This window comes from Bombina bombina, chromosome 5, assembly GCF_027579735.1.
Source record: "Bombina bombina isolate aBomBom1 chromosome 5, aBomBom1.pri, whole genome shotgun sequence".
Classification (NCBI taxonomy): Eukaryota; Metazoa; Chordata; class Amphibia; order Anura; family Bombinatoridae; genus Bombina; species Bombina bombina.
Window position 1 is genome coordinate 942,799,065 of NC_069503.1, and position 22,319 is coordinate 942,821,383.

Here is a 22,319-nt window from a genome sequence, read left to right on the forward strand (position 1 = left end):
CAACCCACATACACTCCTCCTCCCTGCTTCCTTAACCCTTAAGCCGTTTCTGGCTAATATACAGCCCTGCACTTTCCATCTTTAAGAAGATTGGTTTTGTTAATTCTATCAACTGATGATTTAGCTTTATTTATCAACTTATTTGTATAACCTCGGCTTCTCAATTTGTTAGACAGAATTTCAAAATGTATGTTGTATGTTTCCTCTGTACTACAATTGCGTTTGAGCCTGGTAAATTGCCCCTTCGCAACTGATCCAAACACTCTCTTTGGATGGTTGCTATGTGCATGGAGGAGAGTTTTTCAAATTATAGGTTTGATATATACTTCTGTATGTATTTTGTAATCACTTCCCCTGATAATTTAACATCCATTATTGTACTCTGAAGTAAACATTATCCCTACATCATTTGTGTTCAAAAGGTTAATAAAATCCTTAGCTTCATTACTACCAACCCTCCATATGAGAATCAGATCGTTTATGAATCTTAGATAATAGATGATGTTATCCTTGAGGGGATCCTCACATCCATAGATGTGGGACATCTCCCACCATCCCATGGTTGTCCCACATCTCTATAGGTAGAAGATCCCCTCAAATGAAAAATAGTTGTGAGTCAAAAGAAACTTAGTGACTCTCAATATATACATCCTGAATGAGTCGCTAACATCTGTTTTTCTATTCATGAAAAATTAAATAGCTTTTAGTCCCATAGCATGGGGGATTGACGAGTACAGAGCCTGTACATAAATCATCAGCCAACCATACTTAGGTTTCCAGGGGATTGTATCAATTTTCCTAAGTAATTTTTGGTGTCACATAAGTAACTAGCCAGTCCCTTGACTAGTGGCTGTAGAATCTCATCCAGCCACTGAGAAAAGTGTTCAGTCACTGACCCTATGCCGCTCACTATGGGGTGACCAGTTATATTTTCTATCCCTTTATGGATTTTAGGTAACAAATTGAAAACTGACATGACTGGATGGTCAACCTGTAGAAATTATTTAGTCTGATGATCAAAAAAACCTTTCTTCGAAACCTTCATCAATTAGATGGAATAACTCTCTTTTAAACCTCGAGTTGGGGTCTGACTCCAATTTAGTATATTGTGTATTATCACTTAACTGGCGAATTGCTTCCTGGATAAAATGTGATCTATCCAGGACAACAATTGAGCCACCCTTGTCAGCTGCTTTCACTACTATATTGTGATTATTTTTGAGTGTGCTAATCGCTCCTTTTAATTCTCGTGTGAGGTTAGACTTATAGGCCAGAGCTGTAAAATCTTGTTCTATTCTTTGTTGGAACTTTTTTTTTTCTAACACAAATGATGTAGGGATAAGGTTTACTTCAGAGTACAATAATGGAGAAATTAATTATTTGGATGTTAAATTATCAGGGGGAAGTGATTAAAAAATACATACAGAAATATATATCAAACCTATAACTGGAAACACTCTCCTCCATGCACATAGCCAGGGCCGGCGCTTCCACTAGGCAAGCTAGGCAGTCGCCTAGGGTGCACTGCCAGCTAGGGCGCAGGCAGCAGAGCCAGCCTACTACTTTTATGGGCAAGAAAAAAAAATGTGACAGTGTATTTTCATATTTTTTTTAATTTTTTTTTATTTATTAAGTCAGAGTCTCAGACTCAGAGACAGTCACAGTCAGACAGTACTTCTAAGTTCTTGACCTCGTGGACAGGAGTCACACTCACAGCACAGGACCAGTAGTAATGTGTTAATTTTGTATTGTATTGCGCCTGCTAGCCTAGCCTGCTACCCGCGCTAGGCGACGCCGACGTCAGCACCCTCAACGTCACCAACTCACCATCCATCACCACGTGACCACCCCGCCCGCTTTGCCGCTCCCGCTCATTGTGCTGTGCCAGCTTGAGCCTCACACACGTGGCAGCAGCAGCTGGAAGAGACAGTCACAGACAGTGACAGAAGAGGTCGAGGAGAGAGAGTGACAGTGTCACTGTCATTAGGGCTAGCAAGCAGCAGTAGTAGTCCATGTTACCACCACCAGTAGAGCCTGAGGGTAGAGTAGAGAGAGAGCCAGTGGCAGTCGCAGACAGACACAGTGTGCTGTGTGCAGTGTCATGTGCAGAGCTCAGCTAGCCAGCCCAGACAGAGCCGATCAGATCAGCACTGGTCGACGGACCGGGTGTGTGTGTGGACAGTCAGTGTCGGTGTCGTGTGGACAGTGGACCCTGACCCTCACCCAGGCCCAGCCCAGGCAGGACGGAGGAGGACGAGGTCGAGGACGACGACCAGACCACCAAACAGAGGTGAGAGCTCAGAGACTCAGCCAGGAGAGTCATGGGAAATTATTTCATAAATTTCTGCTTGACTGCTTTTTATATTTTTTAAATATAATAATGGAGGTCTGAGGTCAATGATGGCTTGTTGGCATGATGATCATCATGTGTATGTTGTTGATATTTGTGACTAGTAGAAGACACAGTAGTCACTGTCTGACTCTCTCACTGTCTATAATATAATTTACCTCATTTTAATGGTGAGGGCTGCTGGTGGTAGTTTGTTAATTGAAAACTGTGATTATCTAGCAAATTTGCAGGCAGCAGATGGATTAATAAAAATAACACAACAATCAATTATTGATTGTGTTATTTTTATTAATCCATGATGATGCCTGCAATTTGCAAACTAGTATGTATTTATATTATATAGTCTACTACTCTTAGACTTAGTTTGGATTGTGGACAGTGCTGTGTGGAAGGAAATTTGTATTTTATAATTTTCCTGCCTGGTTACAAAACTCATGTAGCCACGTGGGTGCGGCTAGGGCTAGTCACTGTGTTTGAGAAAAACTTACTGCCACGTGGGTGCGGCTAGGGCTAGTCACTGTGTTTGAGAAAAACTTACTGTCTAAGTTTCATTTCATCCAAAATCTTACACTTGTAGTGGATGGATCAGGATCATGACTGAGGTGGTGGTTTCATGATATAAAGCTTTCTATGCATATGCTGCTGCATTGCCATTTGCCAATGCCACTTATTGTGTTTGTGTAATTATAAGTACTTGGGAAGTTCCATTTCTGATAGTTAATGGAATTTGTGTTCCAAGTTGGAACACTAATTCCATTAACTATCATCAGTAATGAAACAGGCGCATCAGATCACCCACAACAGTACATGTCAGTACACAGACATTAAATATTCTGATATTCAGGGGGCTCCTGAATGTGTGGCTGAGAACTTATGCTGGGTTGTTGTTGAAAATAGTTACAGGCCTGCCTGAGGCCCGCCTTAGAACAACAATGTATGAATGATGAATATTTCATTGATTTTCTTAAAACAAATGATATAAATATCAATGTAATACTTGTCTACCTATTGCTATTTTACATGTGATGATGTGACAGTGACTGAGGGTCATTCATAGTATACTGTCTGTATAGTATATATAATATAGTATTATTTGATTTCACAATCTGCTGTTGCAATTTCTATAATTAAAGAATGCACAGGGATGATGTGCTCACATGGGAATATTTAAAATATTCCCATGTGAGCACATCATCCTGGCAAATGGCAGATTGTGAAGATGCCAGTATCTGCAGCCAGGGGTAGTAGTGACAGTGTTATAAGGGCAGACACTGCCCTTATAAAACTACCCCCCTGATGCAGTTTCTGGCATCTTCACAATCTGCCCCCCTGATGCAGATTCTGATGATCTACGACAGCTTATAATTCAACATGGACCACAGGAGGTTGTATTACATGATTTTCCCAAAGACTCAAAAAACAGACGATTTTCTACTGTACACTACAAGAGGAGACTGGCAAATGGTGAAGAAGTGTGTCGCCAATGGTTGATATATTCAACCTCAAAAGATGTGGTTTTTTGTTTTTGCTGTAAGTTGTTCAGTAAAAGAAATGTTGCATCATCCCTACAAGAAACAGGTTCAAAAGACTGGAAGAACATTGGAGCAATTATTTCTTCACATATGAGGAATACTGACCATTTGGAAAACTATCAAGCCTGGCGTGAACTTGAATTCCGCTTATCTAAAGAAAAAACAATTGATGCTCTAAACCAGCTGAAAATTAGGCAAGAAGAACAATATTGGCAACAAGTCTTGCAATGCTTGATTGCTTTGGTAAGAGTTCTTGCCATGCAAAACTTATCATTCCGTGGTACAAATGACAAGTTGTATAGTGCCGGCAATGGAAATTTTTTAAAGTTTGTCGAATATCTAGCCCTTTTTGATCATATCATGAATGAACATTTGCGTAGGGTTAAAGATCAAGAAACATTGGTTCACTACCTGGGAAAAGATATCCAGAATGAGCTTATACAGCTTCTAGCCGGTGCTATAAAGAAGAAAATTATAACAAGTACAACCTCAGCTAAATACTATTCAAGTATTCTGGACTGCACACCCGATGTTTCTCACATTGAGCAAATGACAATGATTGTACGTTTTGTTGATGTAAGCAAACCATCAGATAATGAGTCTGAAAGTATTACTATAAGAGAAAATTTCTTAGGATTTATTCCACTACAGGAGACTACAGGTGCCTTTATAGCAGAAACTCTTCTTGAACAGCTGAAGCTAATTCAATTGCCAATTGAAAATCTGCATGGTCAAGGGTATGACAATGGCAGTAACATGAAAGGCAAACAAAATGGAGCACAAAAGAGAATACTGGACTTAAACCCACGTGCGTTTTTTTGTGCCCTGCAATGCACACTCTTTAAACTTGGTAGTCAATGATGCTGCTAGGTGTTGTCTGGAAGCAACTACTTTCTTCGGGTTAGTTCAACAGATTTATAATTATTTCTCTACATCAACTAAGCGTTGGCAAGTTCTAATTAGCCATATATCAGACTTAGGCATAACTGTTAAGCCATTGAGTGAAACAAGATGGGAGAGTCGGATTGATGCTTTGAAACCACTGAGATATCATCTTGGTAATATATATGATGCTTTGATAGAGATTTTTGAGGATACAAGCCTATCAGGTCCATCTGGAAATACTTCCCGAGTTGAAGCCAAGGGCCTTGCTGATGCAGTTAGTAAATTCAAGTTTGTGGTATCCCTTGTTACATGGTACAACATCCTTTTTGAAGTCAATCTTACAAGCAAGCTACTACAAAATAAGGAAGCTGATTTAAATTCAGCTACAAGACAATTGCAAGTGACCAAGAACTATCTCATAACCTGCAGGTGTGATAAGGGTTTTCAACAAGTTTTGACAGATGCTACTGAGATTGCAAATGAGATACAGATAGTACCAAACTTTGAGACAGAAGATCAAGTTTGAAACAGGAGAAAGAAATGGCAGTTTTATTATGAGGCCCGAGAAGAAGCACCACAAGATCCAAAGCAGAAATTCAGAACAGGTTTTTACTATGCTGTTTTAGACATGGCAATACAATCAATTGAAGAGAGATTCCAACAGCTACAAAAATATAATTCACTATTTGGCTTTCTATATGACATATACAGTATAAAGAAAAAAATCAACAGAAGATTTACTTAAGGACTGTAATAATTTGGAAAAGTCATTGATGCATAATGGAAACAAAGATATTGATGCTGAAGATCTGCGTTGTGAACTTGAAGCAATAGCTCGAAGACTTCCAAAGCCTATGCCGCCACAAGAAGTACTTCTCTTCATACTACAAAATAAACTTCTGGATAACGTGCCCAATGTTTCTGTTGCTCTGAGGATCCTTCTCACACTTCCAGTATCAGTGGCAAGTGGTGAACGTAGTTTCTCAAAGCTCAAACTTATAAAAAGTTACATACGTTCTACAATGTTGGAAAAGAGACTAGTTGGCTTGGCAACTATATCTATTGAACATACACAGGCAGCAGCACTTGATCTGGCTGAAATGGTGACAAAATTTGCAAAGGAAAAGGCACGCAAAGTGAGATTCTGAGGTGTCTGAAATTTAATTTTTTTTCTGACAAATCTGTGGGGTTTTTTTGTTTGTTTCTCTGGCTGTAAGGAAAATACAGACTCAGTTAATATATATTTTGTTTAATTAAAAGTTAAAATATATTTGTTGTTAATATAGGCAATGTAACATTTGGTTACTTTATATTTTGCCTTTAATCTTGTTGCTTTTGGCATCTTATGCCACACCACTTATTCATGAAAATTAAAAGAAATTTAAAAGTGTTATGTTTTGTTTCTTTAATTTTTTTTATTTTTTTTGGCATGGGGGGGGGGGGGCGCAAGTAACTGGTCTCGCCTAGGGCACAAAATAGTCTAGCACTGGCCCTGCACATAGCAACCATCCAAAGAGAGTGTTTGGATCAGTTGCGAAGGGGCAATTTACCAGGCTCAAACGCAATTGTAGTACAAAGGAAACATACAACATACATTCTGAAATTCTGTCTGACAAATTGAGAAGCCGAGATTATACAAATAAGTTGATAAATAAAGCTAAATCATCAGTTGATAGAATTAACGGAACCGATCTTCTTAAAGATAGGACAAAACAAACAGATTTAGAAGAAAATGTTACATTTGTAACGACTTATAGTAGTCAATTTCATGAGATATGTAACATCATAAAGAAACATTCACCACTCTTACAAGCGGATGAGAAACTAGTAGAAATAGGATGATAAGGATTTAGATTTACATTAAAAAAAGGTATGTCAACAGGGAATCACATAGCCCCTACAAGATTACCAAGTCCCAGAGCTGAAAAGAGCTCATGGCTAAGCTTTAGAGGTACTTTCCACTGTAGTAATATAAACTTTCGAGCATGTGAATTTCTACTAGAAGGGGATGGTTTTAGGTGTGCAGTAACAGGAGAGATGTTCAAGCATAATAAGTGTCACAATTGCAGAGATTTATATACAGTATACCTACTAACATGCACCCACTGTGATCTGCAATATGTTGGGCTCACTACACGAGAGGTACGTGAGAAAATTAGAGAGCATGTTACCAATATTAAAAATGGTGTGTTGACCACGCCATTAGTTCAACACTTTAAAGAGCATCATCACAAAAGCCATGAGTCCATGAGATGGACTATTATTGAAAAAGTTTATAGTAAGAGATGTTCATCCAGAGAGTCCAGATTGGCACTCAGAGAAGTCTTTTGGATACATAAGTTTAAGACTAGGATTCCCCAAGGGCTTAATTCACAATTTGATGTGATTATCTTTTGGCGTTAAACAATTGTTTCCATATATATATATATTTAATATCATGAGGTTTATGTGGTTAACACACATTTTGTTGCATGCAATTTACACGAGAGTTAACGTATATATGAGTCTAGTTTAGAGGTGTTACAATTAGGTTAAAGTATATTACAACACAGAGCAATATTAAATGCTCTGATAGCTTTGACTATGTTCTTACCCTTATATTTTGACAAAGTCAGTTTAGAATAATATAATTTGCTCCTATGTGTTATCATAAGATATACAAGATAGATTAACATTCTAAAGGTGTCAACAAAAGAATAAGATCACTATACTCCAATGGACAACTTTACCTATGCACTTATGTATTACATTTTTTTTACATTTTTTGAAGTTGTTTATGATGTGCTCTTAAGGAATTAGCACTAGTAATTTAATGAAATCATATGAGCTATGTCTTAGAGTTTGCCATATCATTTCATGTATTGATCTAATTGAATTCTATTTATGCTAGCATACTTCACAAAGATAAATACAAATCAGATAGTATAAGTGTATTTGACAACACTGTCAGTGACATCATGTAGAACTACATATTATAAGGTCTAAACATATACAGGTATTAGTGTTTATTTTCATATTTGGTGTAAATAATGGGTTTATAATTGTTTCCCAAACCTCATAGAAATGTAGTCAGGGGTTAAATGTATCACACTAATTCTACACTTCTGTGTGGATTACTTAGGGAATTTAGTTGATGAACTAACCAATCAGTTAAGCAAGATTTAAATTTTAATTAACCTATCAATATACAGAAGGTCTTTTAAAGGTTGTGTATGCCGAAACGTGTTAGCACAATGGGAATTGCATATGCTACTTGCTGATAGTGTGTGGTTACATTTGTAACTTTTTATCCAGCTGTAATTCAACAATTAATGTTATGTTTTATTTAAACGGACGAACTGGTCCTCCTGATTTGTGCTAATATTCTTAACTCTAAGATATAATGAAAGTCTGGCCTGTTAGGGGTACTTGAGGACTGGAGTTGAGAAACAATGCCATACAGTGTTACATTGGCAACAAACTAGTTTCCTTAGTGAGTCTGCACTCTGTATACTGTTCCCTGATGTGATGTCTTAGCTGTCTAAGCTATCTTGTCAATAAGCAGCTGGAGAAGAGTAAGTTTAAGGTGGCTCTTTAAAGCACAGATTAGTTTTTTTGCCAAAGTAATTCTCTGTTGGAATAATAATCAACTTAATCAGGGGTATCAAGTGAAGGGAGGCAGCTTAGTTTTTGTTTTCCTACAATTTATCTCTGTTAATGTATGGCAGCAACTTCTGCCTTCTATGTTGTACACAATATACTTTGCACAGGTAGTACTTTTAGATGCAGTCATTTCAGGTTTCTGAGTAGGTGGCTCTGCACCTTTTATAGAGCTGGATAGGGTTATAGGAAAATAGCTGTATGAAGAAGGAATGATACAGTAGTATTACCCAGCTCATAACAGGGGATAAAAACAAAGGCAAGTTCACTTTCAATTTTAACAACTTTCATTTAAACTTTTTAATACATATAAAAGGAAAAAATACACGGCTAGATTACGAGTTGTGCGTTAGGGTTAAAAAGCAGCGTTGAGAGGTCCCAATGCTGCTTTTTAACGCCCACTGGTATTACGAGTCTTGAAATGATAGGTGTACCGCTCGCTATTTTGGTCAGACTTGAAAATACCGCAAATCCACTTAGTCAATTGCGTATCCTATATTTTCAATGGGACTTGCAGAACGCCGGTATTACAAGTCTTGCAAAAAGTGAGCGGTACAGCCTCTCCTGTCAAGACTGATACCGCATTTAAAAGTCAGTAGTTAAGAGTTTTATGGGCTAATGCCGTAGTATAAAACTCTTATCCGACGCGGAGCATCCTCTTCAAACGAAGTCCAACTGAAGAAGGAAGGTTCCTTTAAATGACATCATCCAAGATGGCGTCCCTTGAATTCCGATTGGCTGATAGAATTCTATCAGCCAATCGGAATTAAGGTAGAAAAAATCCTATTGGCTGATGCAATCAGCCAATAGGATTGAAGTTCAATCCTATTAGCTGATCCAATCAGCCAATAGGATTGAGCTGGCATTCTATTGACTGATTGGATCAGCTAATAGAATGCAAGCTCCATCCTATTTGCTGATTGCATCAGCCAATAGGATTTTTTCTACCTTAATTCCGATTGGCTGATAGAATTCTATCAGCCAATCGGAATTCAAGGGACGCCATCTTGGATGACGTCATTTAAAGGAACCTTCATTCTTCAGTTGGACTTCGTTTGAAGAGGATGCTCCACGTCGGATGTCTTGAAGATGGAGCCGCTCCACGCTGGATGGATGAAGATAGAAGATGCTGCCTTGATGAAGACTTCTGCTCGTCTGGAGGACTTCTTCTGCCCGGCTTCGATGAAGACTTCTGCCCATCTGGAGGACCAATGCGCCAGGCTTTGTTGAGGACTTCGGCCCGGTTGGGTGAAGACTTCTCAAGGTAGGGTGATCTTCAAGCGGTTAGTGTTAGGTTTAATTAAGGGGGTATTGGGTGGGTTTTAGAATAGGGTTGGGTGTGTGGGTGGTGGGTTTTAATGTTGGGGGGTATTGTACTTTTTTTTACAGGTAAAAGAGCTGATTACTTTGGGGCAATGCCCTGCAAAAGGCCCTTTTAAGGGCTATTTGTAATTTAGTATAGAGTAGGGCTTTTTTATTTTATTAGGGGGATTATATTAGGTGTAATTAGTTTAAAAAACGTTTAATTATTTTATTATTTTCTGTAATTTAGTGGGGGTTTTTTTCGTACTTTAGATAATTTTTTAAATTGTATTTAATTGTATTTAGTTTAGGTAATTAATTTAATTATAGTGTAGTGTTAGGTGTAATTGTAACTTAGGTTAGGATTTATTTTACAGGTAAATTTGAATTTATTTTAACTAGGTAGCTATTAAATAGTTAATAACTATTTAATAACTATTGTACCTAGTTTAAATAAATACAAAGTTGCCTATAAATAAAAATAAACCCTAAGCTAGATACAATGTAACTATTAGTTATATTGTAGCTATCTTAGGGTTTATTTTATAGGTAAGTAGTTAGTTTTAAATAGGAATTATTTAGTTAATGATAGTAATATTTATTTAGATATATTTAAATAATATTTAAGTTAGGGGGTGTTAGGGTTAGATTTAGGTTTAGGGGTTAATACATTTAGTATAGTGGTTGCGATGTTGGGGCGGCAGATTAGGGGTTAATAAGTGTAGGTAGGTTGCGGTGACATTGGGGGCGGCAGATTAGGGGTTAATAAATATAATGTAGGTGTTGGTGATGTTAGGGTTAGGGTTAGACTTAGGTTTAGGGGTTAAGAACTTTATTATAGGCTAAATGGCGTGACACTGGGTTTCCGGTGAGAAGGCGGAGCTCTGACACAGGTGCTCCAGGTCGGCGTTCAGGCCGATGGTTGCTATCCCAGCCTTCACTCTTTGCCCCTTGTATCCCTGAGGACTGGGGCGCATGGCTTGGCAAGATATCGCTAGCAGAAGGGAAACCAAAGTAGCTGTCTATGCTGCGGGGACACCGCATCTATGCCATAGCAGCGGGGAAGGAAGAAAATCCTCAAGGAGACTAAAGAAATTTTTACACTGCTGACTGCTCAGCTTCGACTCACCCGACTCGTTGTTATCTCTCCAGCTTGGTGGAGCAGCCGGAGAGGAAGTGTCGATGTGGCAGAGTGGTGCTGCTGGAGTGACAGGAGCGTTGGCCCTGTATGTTTGCTTTCCCGGAGGTGCTGCTTAGAGTGCACGTATCCATACACAGAGGAAGTTGCACTGGGATTGTGAGGCGGACTCACTGTTGGATGCGGGAGCACCGCTTGGGGGAGAGAGAAGGGTCCTGAGCGCTTTGCTCCTGCAGGGCAGTGGAGCTGTGGATTTGGTTTCAAGTGGTCTAGCACCAGCTATCGACGTTGCTGGGTAGAGCTACAAGGCACCGGGGTCTGGCAGTCTGAGTTCTTCCTATTCCACCCGCAAGATCCTCCGGATAGGAGCGCATCCAGCTGGGGGCCCCTGTTCTATTCCACAGTTAGCGAAGTATAAAGACTCTCTCCACGAGTCCTGCTTTCTGCTCTTGGCTTTACAGAGCACAGAGGTGACATTTTCAAGATTCTTATTTGTTAACTTGACTGCTATTTCAAACCCTTGCTTGTTTGAAGTTTAAATCATATTCTTGAATTGCTTAAGGTGGCCTTGAATCTCAGGAGGCTTTTGAACTTTCAATGGACAAATATAGGTGTTTAACCAGTCTATGGGTCAGTGCCTAGGGGCTTGTCTAAGTTTGATTTGGCATGCATTCTTTTTTTTCAGGTTTAATGGGACAAAGATCCTGTGTAAATTTGTTTGTATTGCTATTGTATACGGGATTGTAACCGGTTGTGCTTGGTTTTGACCCCAATTTTTATCCCTTTCCGGTTGTTCTGTCACTAAGTTTCAGGCATTTTTTTCAGGGCCTAGGCCCTCAGCACTTCACGCTTACAGAGTGCATTACCATTGCACCTTGTACAGCTTTTTCATTGTAAAACACACTTACTATATCTTTTGCGTATTTTGATTCAATGTAATATATTAGTTCACGCACACCCACATAGGTGTACAAAAAAGAAAAAAAAAAAAAAAAAAACAACTCACACATTGTGATATCACCGCTTTTGTTCCCCCCCCCCCCACACAGGGGACCTGTATTTTGATTGTGGCACATAGTGCTTGTTTTTTTTTCACTATTTATGGAAAAATTTGTAACGCACAGGAATAATAATTCACCCAAAATGCCTGTTAAGTCTAGGGATAAAAGAAATACCAAATTGGGTGATATGAGTACTGACACATCATCTGAGAGTATATCAACAGCAATAGATACCCAGGTCCTGATTGGTCAACTCACAGCCATTTTTTCTCCCCAGTTTGAGGGTATTAAGAAAGATCTGGGAGCTATCTCTACTGAGATTGTGACTCTCTCGGCAGAGGTTAAACATTTCTCCCATAGAATTGGGGAAGCGGAAAATAGAATCTCCGCTACAGAAGATAGGTTGACAGCACAAAAGGCTATTATCCAGGCCCAAGAGGTTAAATTAAATAGTATACAGTTGCGCCTGGAGGATCTCGAGGACCGCTCCAGGCGCAACAACATTAGGGTTATAGGCCTACCCGAATCTCCGGAGTTTGAGGATCTTATCAAATTCACCTCCACAACTCTCCCCCAGGCCGTTGGTATAGCACCTCATTCTCTCCCTTTAGCAATCGAGAGGGCCGACAGAATGGGCCCCAGAAGAGAGTCAGCTAGTGGCCCGGTCAAACCCAGAATGTGTATTTTCAAGCTTCTTAAGTTTCAGGACAAGCTTGAGGTTCTGAAGTTAGCCAAGAAAGCTGGTACACTAGAATTTGGGAACAGCAAGATTTTGCTGTTCCAGGACTTCTCGGTGGAAACTTCCACTCGTAGAAGACTTATGGCCCCTTATTGCTCTCAGTTGATCAATAAAGGTATCAAAGCTAGTTTATTTTATCCTGCTAAAATCATAGTGGAAAATAAGGGAGCTAAATATATTTTCAATGAAGTTTCTGAGATTAAAGATTTCATGAGGACCCTAGAATCTTAATATAATGTCTGCCTGTGAGCTGGTTGATGGGTAGCAGGTTGCTTGGGATTCTAGGTCTGGTTTATAGAATCTCCTTGGTTTGTTTGATTTTTTCCCTGTTAAATTTTTTTATTTGTTTAAATGCAAAGTTATGTTTAATATTTGCACCTTGTTATTGTGTTAATTTGGGTATGTGTTTTTTTTTTTTTTTCTCTCGCACACGTCCCCTTCCCCCCCGGCTGTTACTTCCCACTTGGGGTTTGATCATGGTGAGACTCCTAGACAGATTGGATAATAGCGGTGGGATTTAAAATTCTCTCGTGGAATGTGGGAGGGATTTCCTCTCAGGCTAAGCGCAAATTAGTCATTAAAACATTGGCCTTAGAAAAACCAGACTTGGCTTTCCTACAGGAGACCCATTTAGACGGAATAGAAGCTGCAAAGCTCAAAATAAATTGGGTTGGCGAGGTAATCTCTTCCTCCTCTCCTTCTAAAAAACGAGGAGTGGCGGTTTTATTTCATAAAGATCTGGATTATGAAGTTATTAAAGTTGAGTTAGATCCCTCTGCCCGTTACATGTTACTACAGGTGATGATAAAACTGTTAAATATATTTTTTGCAATATTTACGCCCCTAATAAATTTTCATTGACTTTTTGGGACCAGATCCAAAACAAAATTTTTCCCTATCAAAGGGAAAATTTGATTATCTGTGGGGATTTTAACACGACTATGTGCCCAGAATTAGACCGCTTTTCAAAAAAGAATTATGCAAAATATAAGTACAACGCCAAATATTTTAAAAGATTCTGTAGTAAACTGGCTTTGACTGATATTTGGCGTATCCAAAATCCCTTAGTTAGAGCTTTCACGTGCGAGTCCAAGGCTCATAGGACTTTTTCGAGGATTGACCTCTTTTTAATTTCTGAGTCATTAACAGTCTGTCAGTTTAAAATGGGAATTGGTGAGTTTGTAATATCGGATCATGCTATAATTTCTTTGTCCCTTCTTAACACTCATGTGGCACTCCCATTAGTCCAGGCCTTTGGTTTTCCTTGTTTCTTATATACTAATGCAAGATTTACATCATGGATTAAGAGTGTTTGGGAGGAGTATGTATTATTCAATTCGAATTATAGACACAAGGTGGAGGTCTTCTGGGAGGCCGCCAAAGCTGTGATTCGGGGAGAAATCGTAGCCTATATGAGTACTCGTTCGAAAAAAATTAAGGAACAGGGGAATTCATTTGCTTTTAAAGTTAGAGAGGCTTTTAGGAATATTCAGTCTGATCCCTATCCAACTAACTGGTCAGTATATTTTCAGGCCAGAAAGGAAAGAGAGATCTTTTTAAAGCAGAAATCTATGGAGGAAGAGGTAAGATTGAATCTTAAATATAAGAGTTTTCATGGGTGTTCGGCGAAATACCTGGCTCGCCTCACCAAGAATAGAAAGAAGAAAAATTATATTGCAGTAATAAAAAAGGGCGAGGACAGGCTTTTCAAACCAGCGGAGATCTCCCAGGCATTTTATAGTTATTATCAGTTGCTGTATTCACCGGTTAGCACCGATCAAGACAGTCAAAATGTTTTCTGGTCCACAATTAACATCCCAAAGATTCAAGTCGATGAGTTGGCATTGCTGAATCAGCCAATAACGCAAGAAGAGATTAGTATCGCTATTGATAAACTTAAGTTAAGTAAAGCAGCTGGCCCAGATGGGCTCCCTGCTGAATTTTATAAATCTTTAAAGGGAGAACTGTTGTTATCACTGGAAGCCCTTTTTAATAAGTATTACCTTTCTGAAAGTGGTATCTCAGTAGGTTTTGCAGCGGCCAATATTTCACTTATAGTTAAAAAAAACAAAAACCCGGAGGATATGGCCTCATATAGGCCAATATCAGTGCTTAATACTGATTATAAAATACTGGTTGGTATTATTGCAGCCAGATTTAATCGCTGTCTACAGAATTTGATTCATCAGGACCAGACCGGTTTTATGACATCTAGGAACTCGTCGAGAAATATGCGTAAGGTTATCACGTTTTTAGACTACATGTGGAATTTGGAATTAGAGTCTAATAAGGCTGCAATCTCTGATTCAGCTGTGTTAACTCTGGACGCAGTTAAGGCCTTCGATTCCATTGTTTGGGAGCATTTATTTCGTTCATTGCAAAATTTTGGCTTTACTGGTAATTTTATTCGTTTTATCCATAAGATTTATTTCAAACCCATTTCTTTTCTTCTGGTTAATGGAACTTGTTCCCCTGAGATAGTCCTACAACGTGGCACCAGGCAGGGGTTCCCATTATCTCCTCTTCTGTTTAATGTGGCTGTAGAACCCTTAGCGGTTAGACTTCGAGAGGTTTTGACGGGAATTTCCTTTGGTTCCCATCGTTTAAAAACTCTTCTCTATGCAGATGATATTCTTTTATTTGTAGATAAGATGTCTCAATCTATTCCAGTAATCCTACAACTTCTTGCTCAGTTTAGTTCCTTCTCCGGTTACGTGGTGAATCTGGAAAAAAGTGAACTTATGTATGTGGGCAATAGTCCGCCACGTCCAGGAAAGACTCCATTTAAAGTAGTTAATACAATTAAATACCTGGGGCTAGAGTTACATAAAAATCCTAAACTATGGTATGCCGCAAATTATGCCCCACTGTTTGAAAAAATTAAAACCGATCTCCAGCTTTGGGTATCTTACCCGTTGTCAATTTCCGCGAAGGTGAATCTAATAAAAACGATTATTTTTCCTCGTCTTCTGTATGCGTTACAGAATCTACCTATCTTTATAACTAATTCAGACATAAAAAAATTATATGGTTATTTTTCTAAATTTATCTGGAAAGACAAAAAACCTAGGATTGCACTAGCTAAGCTCATGCAGAAACTAAACCGCGCTGGTTTATCATTGCCTGATGTTAGGTTATACAATATCACGGCTATTGTGAAATTCGCTATGGATTGGGCGGCGGAAACCAACTGGTTAGCGGTTAGTCAAGAAGAAGCTTTCTATATACGTCCTTTCTCGCTCAGAGCCCTTTTACATTGTAACTCTAGACAGCTTCCGTCTAATATCTGCAGAATGTTATCATTCAAAAATGTTGTTATTGCATGGCAGAGGTTTTGCATTTGCCTAGTTATAGATCCTTCTTTTTCGGAATATCTTCCTATCCAGGGAAATCCTAACTTCATACCTGGTATTTATCACAAGGTATTTAAATCCTGGGGAAATAAGGGGCTGACTTTAGTTAAGCAGTTGTTGGGGGCTGACAATCTGATGCATACAGCAGAATTTCTGTTTCAATCCTATGATCTTCCTAGATCTGATTTGTTTGCATATTTCCAAATCCGCCATTTTGTGTGTGAGTAGAAATGGGTAAGTAGTATGACAGCAGAGTGGTCTGATATCAGAATTCTAATAAAAAAATTCACTGCTGGAATCTCTTCTATTTCTCTAATGTATGATATCATGCTCTCTAAACAAAGTGATAAGTATCTGCAGAATATTAGTAATTGGTTGTATCCAGTTATTCCTAAAAGTACTGATGAGAGGATAATCCAGAGTTTCAATATGGTGCATAAGTGCAGGGTATCGATGACCTGGAAGGAATCGCACATGAAGCTCTTGAATAATTTTTATATGCATCCGCTTAAAATACAAAAATGTTCTGTTTCTGGACAAAGTAATTGTCCTAGATGTTCTAATCTAAGGGCTGATTTATTCCACATGTTTTGGTTCTGTCCCAAAATCAATCAGTTATGGCGTAAAATTTGTTTTTGGTTTAATACTCTATATGATGTAAAAGTTGTTTTAACATTACAGGATGTGATTTTATTAATTACAGCAGTTGAAAGGAACCTTATGCCCGTGGTTCGTATTTTGAATACGATTATATTGGCAGTGCATCACCTTGTCCTTTCAAGTTGGAAGGCGAATGTAGCACCGAGCCTTGTGAGGTCTTTTAAAGAAATGCAAGGTCAAATTATCTTTGAGTCATATCATCTACAGGATGCTTCTGAGAAGAGAATCGATGAGTTTTTTCAGGGGTGGTTACCAATTATTATGTCCTACTCCGCTCAGATACAAAGGCAGATCCACTCCCCGGTACGATCCACCTCTAGCTTCGCAGAACTTGTCTTGCTGGGGAAATTTCCGGCGTCCTGGATAAATGCAGGTCCGTGATTTATTGGGTATCTGGGTCAGAGCCCCGGGGGGGGAGTCGGTCGTGGGTTGGCGGACGGGTGGGGAGTTGCGCGAGAGGTGGATTTCGTTTTTTTTTTTTCTATTTTCTTTTTTTCCTTATTATTGTGTTTTATGTTATTTTTGGAAATTACAATAAGACATAGTGAGTATTTGTCACGCAAATGTTTGTTTTCAGATTGTCTTTCTAGATTGATTGTGCATTCGCTTTATTTTTGTTTTCTGTACATTAGAAAGTATATAATGTCTTATTTGGATCAATAAAAAAAAAAAAGATTATAAAAAAAAAAAGAACTTTATTATAGCGGTGGCGACATTGGGGGCGGCAGATTAGGGGTTACTAAATATAATGTAGGTGTCGGCGATGTTGGGGGCAGCAGATTAGGGGTTAATAATTATAATGTAGGTGGCGGTGGTGTTCGGAGCCGCAGATTAGGGGTTAATAATATTATGCAGGTGTCGGCAATGTCGGGGGCGGCGGATTAGGGGTTAATAAGTGTAAGATTAGGGGTGTTTAGGCTCGGGGTTCATGTTAGGGTTTAGGTGTAGACATTAAAAGTATTTCCCCATAGGAATCAATGGGGCTACGTTAGGAGCTTTACGCTGCTTTTTTGCAGGTGTTATGTTTTTTTCCGCCGGCTCTGCCCCATTGATTCCTATGGGGAAATCGTGCATGAGCACGTTTTGCCAGCTCACCGCTACCGTAAGCAGCGCTGGTATTGAGGTGAGATGTGGAGAAAAATTTTGCTCTCCGCTCACTTTTCTGCGGCTAACGCCGGATTTCTAAAAACCCGTAATACCAGCGTTGTCTCTAGGTGAGCGGTGAGGGAAAACTGCTCATTAGCACCGCACCCCTGTTAACGCAAAATCCGTAATCTAGGTGAATGTAAGTCATTCTTTTTTTCAAATATTGTATTTTTTTTTATCTGACTTGTAGTGTCCCTTTATGTTTAATATGTACAATAATAAGGTGAAATAGAAAGTGTATAGCAAGATATAAATGAAAAATCCCACAATCTGAGTATATGTTTTTAACTAGAGCAGCTTGTGCACTCAAGTTATCTTTTAATCCTAACAGAAAATACAACTCGCTGATTAAATTTGAATCAATGACTAGCTCACAGAGGCACAGAAGTCACACAACTTCATATTCCAATAGCTCTAGTCAAAGTAATTGAAAATGTCAAATCTTCCCCTAGTTTCCCACCTTCCTATGCTAGGTTAAGCCTTTATTGGACTACATTTAGTGCCTGACTGGGTGATACTAACATCAATTATTAGTTAGACTATGGCAGGATTGGACAGTGTATGATGGACATGTGAGTGTTCAGACCCCTGTACATCATTAATAAACAAATGAGCAATATTGCTCCTTCCTCCATCCTGTATGTTTTGGGGTTTCAAATGACATGAACATATAAATCTATCGATTTGGTGAAGCAATTATTAGTTCTTTGTTTCATTCAGTAATGTATTTGGCTGTTCTTTTACCGAATGACTAGAAGAATCAGCATAAATTCAGACAAGTTTATATTCATCCAAAGCAAAATGTACATCTCTAATAATGTAGTACACACCATACCAATGCATGACATCAATCCTTGACTTGAAATGCCAGTGCAGTATGAATTTTGCTCCAGATATGTTAACACTCCACAACCAATTTGTAATTTGACCCATTGTTAGGTAGCATTAGTAAAGTAAAAATTACTTGTATTGTTTTAGAATGAATCTTAAATGTATTGTGCCTCAATCTTTGTTATATTTGCGCATCATGGGTTTAGCAACATCTTTAAAACTCCTGATGGTATACTTTTCATGACTACTGGACAATTTATTATTACTAGGCTGATCATTAGATAACGCCAGGGTTAGTTAGACCTTCAAAACTTAATTACACATATTTACAGTATTATAACATCTGCTGGGGTTCCTCTAAAACCTACTTTGTACTGCACCTAGATTTAAATAACTGGATAATAAGGGGATGGTTATTATGCAGGTATTTACATCTAGGTGCAGTTCACCAGCTCTGTGATATTGTCATGGAGGAGTGGAAGAGGACTCCAGTGGCAACCTGTGAAGCTCTGGTGAACTCCATGCCCAAGAGGGTTAAGGCAGTGCTGCAAAATAATGGTGGCCACACAAAATATTGACACTTTGGGCCCAATTTGGACATTTTCACTTAGGGATGTACTCACTTTTGTTGCCAACGGTTTAGACATTAATGGCTGTGTGTTGAGTTATTTTAAAGGGGACAGCAAATTTGCTGTGTTATACAGGCTGTACACTCACTACTTTACATTGTAGCAAAGTGTAATTTCTTCAGTGTTGTCACATGAAAAGATATAATAAAATATTTACAAAAATGTGAGGGGTGTACTCACTTTTGTGAGATACTGTATACCCTTCTATTTACTTAGGCCTAGATTTGGAGTTTGGCGTTAGCCGTGAAAACCAGCGTTAGAGGCTACCTCCAGTATTTGGTGTCACTCAAAAAAGGGTCTAACGCTCACTTTTCAGCCGCGACTTTTCCATACCGCAGATCCCCTTACGTCAATTGCGTATCCTATCTTTTCAATGGGATGTTTCTAAATCCGGTATTTAGAGTTGTGTCTGAAGTGAGCGTTAGAACTCTAACGACAAAACTCCAGCCGCAGGAAAAAAGTCAGTAGTTAAGAGCTTTCTGGGCTAACGCCAGTTTATAAAACTCTTAACTATTGTACTTTAAAGTACACTAACACCCATAAACTACCTATGTGCCCCTAAACCGAGGTCCCCCCACATCGCCGCAACTCGATTACATTTTTTTAACCCCTAATCTGCCTACCGCCAACTACGTTATCCTTATGTACCCCTAATCTGCTGCCCCTAACACCGCCGACCCCTATATTATATTTATTAACCCCTAATCTGCCCCCCACAACGTCGCCGCCAGCTACCTACACTTATTAACCCCTAATCTGCCGACCGCAAAGCGCCGCCACCTACGTTATCCTTATGTACCCCTAATCTGCTGCCCCTAACACCGCCGACCCCTATATTATATTTATTAACCCCTAATCTGCCCCCCTCAACGTCGCCTCCACCTGCCTACACTTATTAACCCCTAATCTGCCGAGCGGACCGCACCGCTACTATAATAAAGTTATTAACCCCTAATCCGCCTCACTAACCCTATAATAAATAGTATTAACCCCTAATCTGCCCTCCCTAACATCGCCGACACCTAACTTCAATTATTAACCCCTAATCTGCCGACCGGAGCTCACCGCTATTCTAATAAATGTATTAACCCCTAAAGCTAAGTCTAACCCTAACACTAACACCCCCCTAAGTTAAATATAATTTTAATCTAATGAAATTAATTAACTCTTATTAAATAAATTATTCCTATTTAAAGCTAAATACTTACCTGTAAAATAAATCCTAATATAGCTACAATATAAATTATAATTACATTGTAGCTATTTTAGGATTAATATTTATTTTACAGGCAACTTTGTAATTATTTTAACCAGGTACAATAGCTATTAAATAGTTAAGAACTATTTAATAGTTACCTAGTTAAAATAATTACAAAATTACCTGTAAAATAAATCCTAACCTAAGTTACAATTAAACCTAACACTATACTATCATTAAATTAATTAAATAAAATACCTACAATTACCTACAATTAAACCTAACACTACACTATCAATACATTAATTAAATTCAATATCTACAAATAACTACAATGAAATAAACAAACTAAAGTACAAAAAATAAGCCCAAGCGGGGGGCTGAAGATGTCCATGATCCGGTAGAAGTCTTCATCCAAGCGGGGCAGAAGAGGTCTTCCATCCGATTGAAGTCTTCATCCAAGAGGGGCAGAAGAGGTCTTCCATCCGATTGAAGTCTTCATCCAGGCGGCATCTTCTATCGACATCCATCTGGAGCGGAGCGGCAGCATCCTGAAGACCTCCGATGCGGAACATCCATCCTTGCCGACGACTGAACGACGAATGACGGTTCCTTTAAATGACGTCATCCAAGATGGCGTCCCTCGAATTCCGATTGGCTGATAGAATTCTATCAGCCAATCGGAATTAAGGTAGGAAAAATCTGATTGGCTGATTGAATCAGCCAATCAGATTTAGCTCGCATTCTATTGGCTGATCGGAACAGCCAATAGAATGCGAGCTCAATCTGATTGGCTGATTGGATCAGCCAATCGGATTGAACTTGATTCTGATTGGCTGATTCCATCAGCCAATCAGAATATTCCTACCTTAATTCCGATTGGCTGATAGAATCCTATCAGCCAATCGGAATTCGAGGGACGCCATCTTGGATGACGTCATTTAAAGGAACCGTCATTCATCGTTCAGTCGTCGGCCAGGATGGATGTTCCGCGTCGGAGGTCTTCAGGATGCTGCCGCTCCGCTCCAGATGGATGTCGATAGAAGATGCCGCCTGGATGAAGACTTCAATCGGATGTAAGACCTCTTCTGCCCCGCTTGGATGAAGACTTCTACCGGATCATGGACATCTTCAGCCCCCCGCTTGGGCTTGGATCAGGACATCGGAGGAGCTCTTCAGGACGGATCGGTGACCCTGGTATGGTGAAGATAATGTAGGAAGATCTTCAGGGGCTTAGTGTTAGGTTTATTTAAGGGGGGGTTGGGTTAGATTAGGGGTATGTGGGTGGTGGGTTGTAATGTTGGGGGGGGGGTATTGTATGTTTTTTTTACAGGCAAAAGAGCTGAACTTCTTGGGGCATGCCCCGCAAAGGGCCCTGTTCAGGGCTGGTAAGGTAAAAGAGCTTTTAACTTTAGTAATTTAGAATAGGGTAGGGCATTTTTTATTTTGGGGGGCTTTGTTGATTTATTAGGGGGCTTAGAGTAGGTGTAATTAGTTTAAAATTGTTGTAATATTTTTCTTATGTTTGTAGATATTTTTTTATTTTTTGTAACTTAGTTCTTTTTTATTTTTTGTACTTTAGTTAGTTTATTTCATTGTAGTTATTTGTAGATATTGTATTTAATTAATGTATTGATAGTGTAGTGTTAGGTTTAATTGTAGGTAATTGTAGGTATTTTATTTAATTAATTTAATGATAGTATAGTGTTAGGTTTAATTGTAACTTAGGTTAGGATTTATTTTACATGTAATTTTGTAATTATTTTAACTAGGTAACTATTAAATAGTTCTTAACTATTTAATAGCTATTGTACATGGTTAAAATAATTACAAAGTTGCCTGTAAAATAAATATTAATCCTAAAATAGCTACAATGTAATTATAATTTATATTGTAGCTGTATTAGGATTTATTTT

The 22,319-nt window shown here is 38.8% G+C and overlaps 1 pseudogene; it reads left to right on the top strand.

The window, feature by feature from the left end:
* The first annotated feature begins 2,101 nt into the window (after window positions 1-2,101).
* Window positions 2,102-5,512, top strand: LOC128661672 (uncharacterized; annotated as a pseudogene).
* The last annotated feature ends 16,807 nt before the right edge of the window (window positions 5,513-22,319 follow it).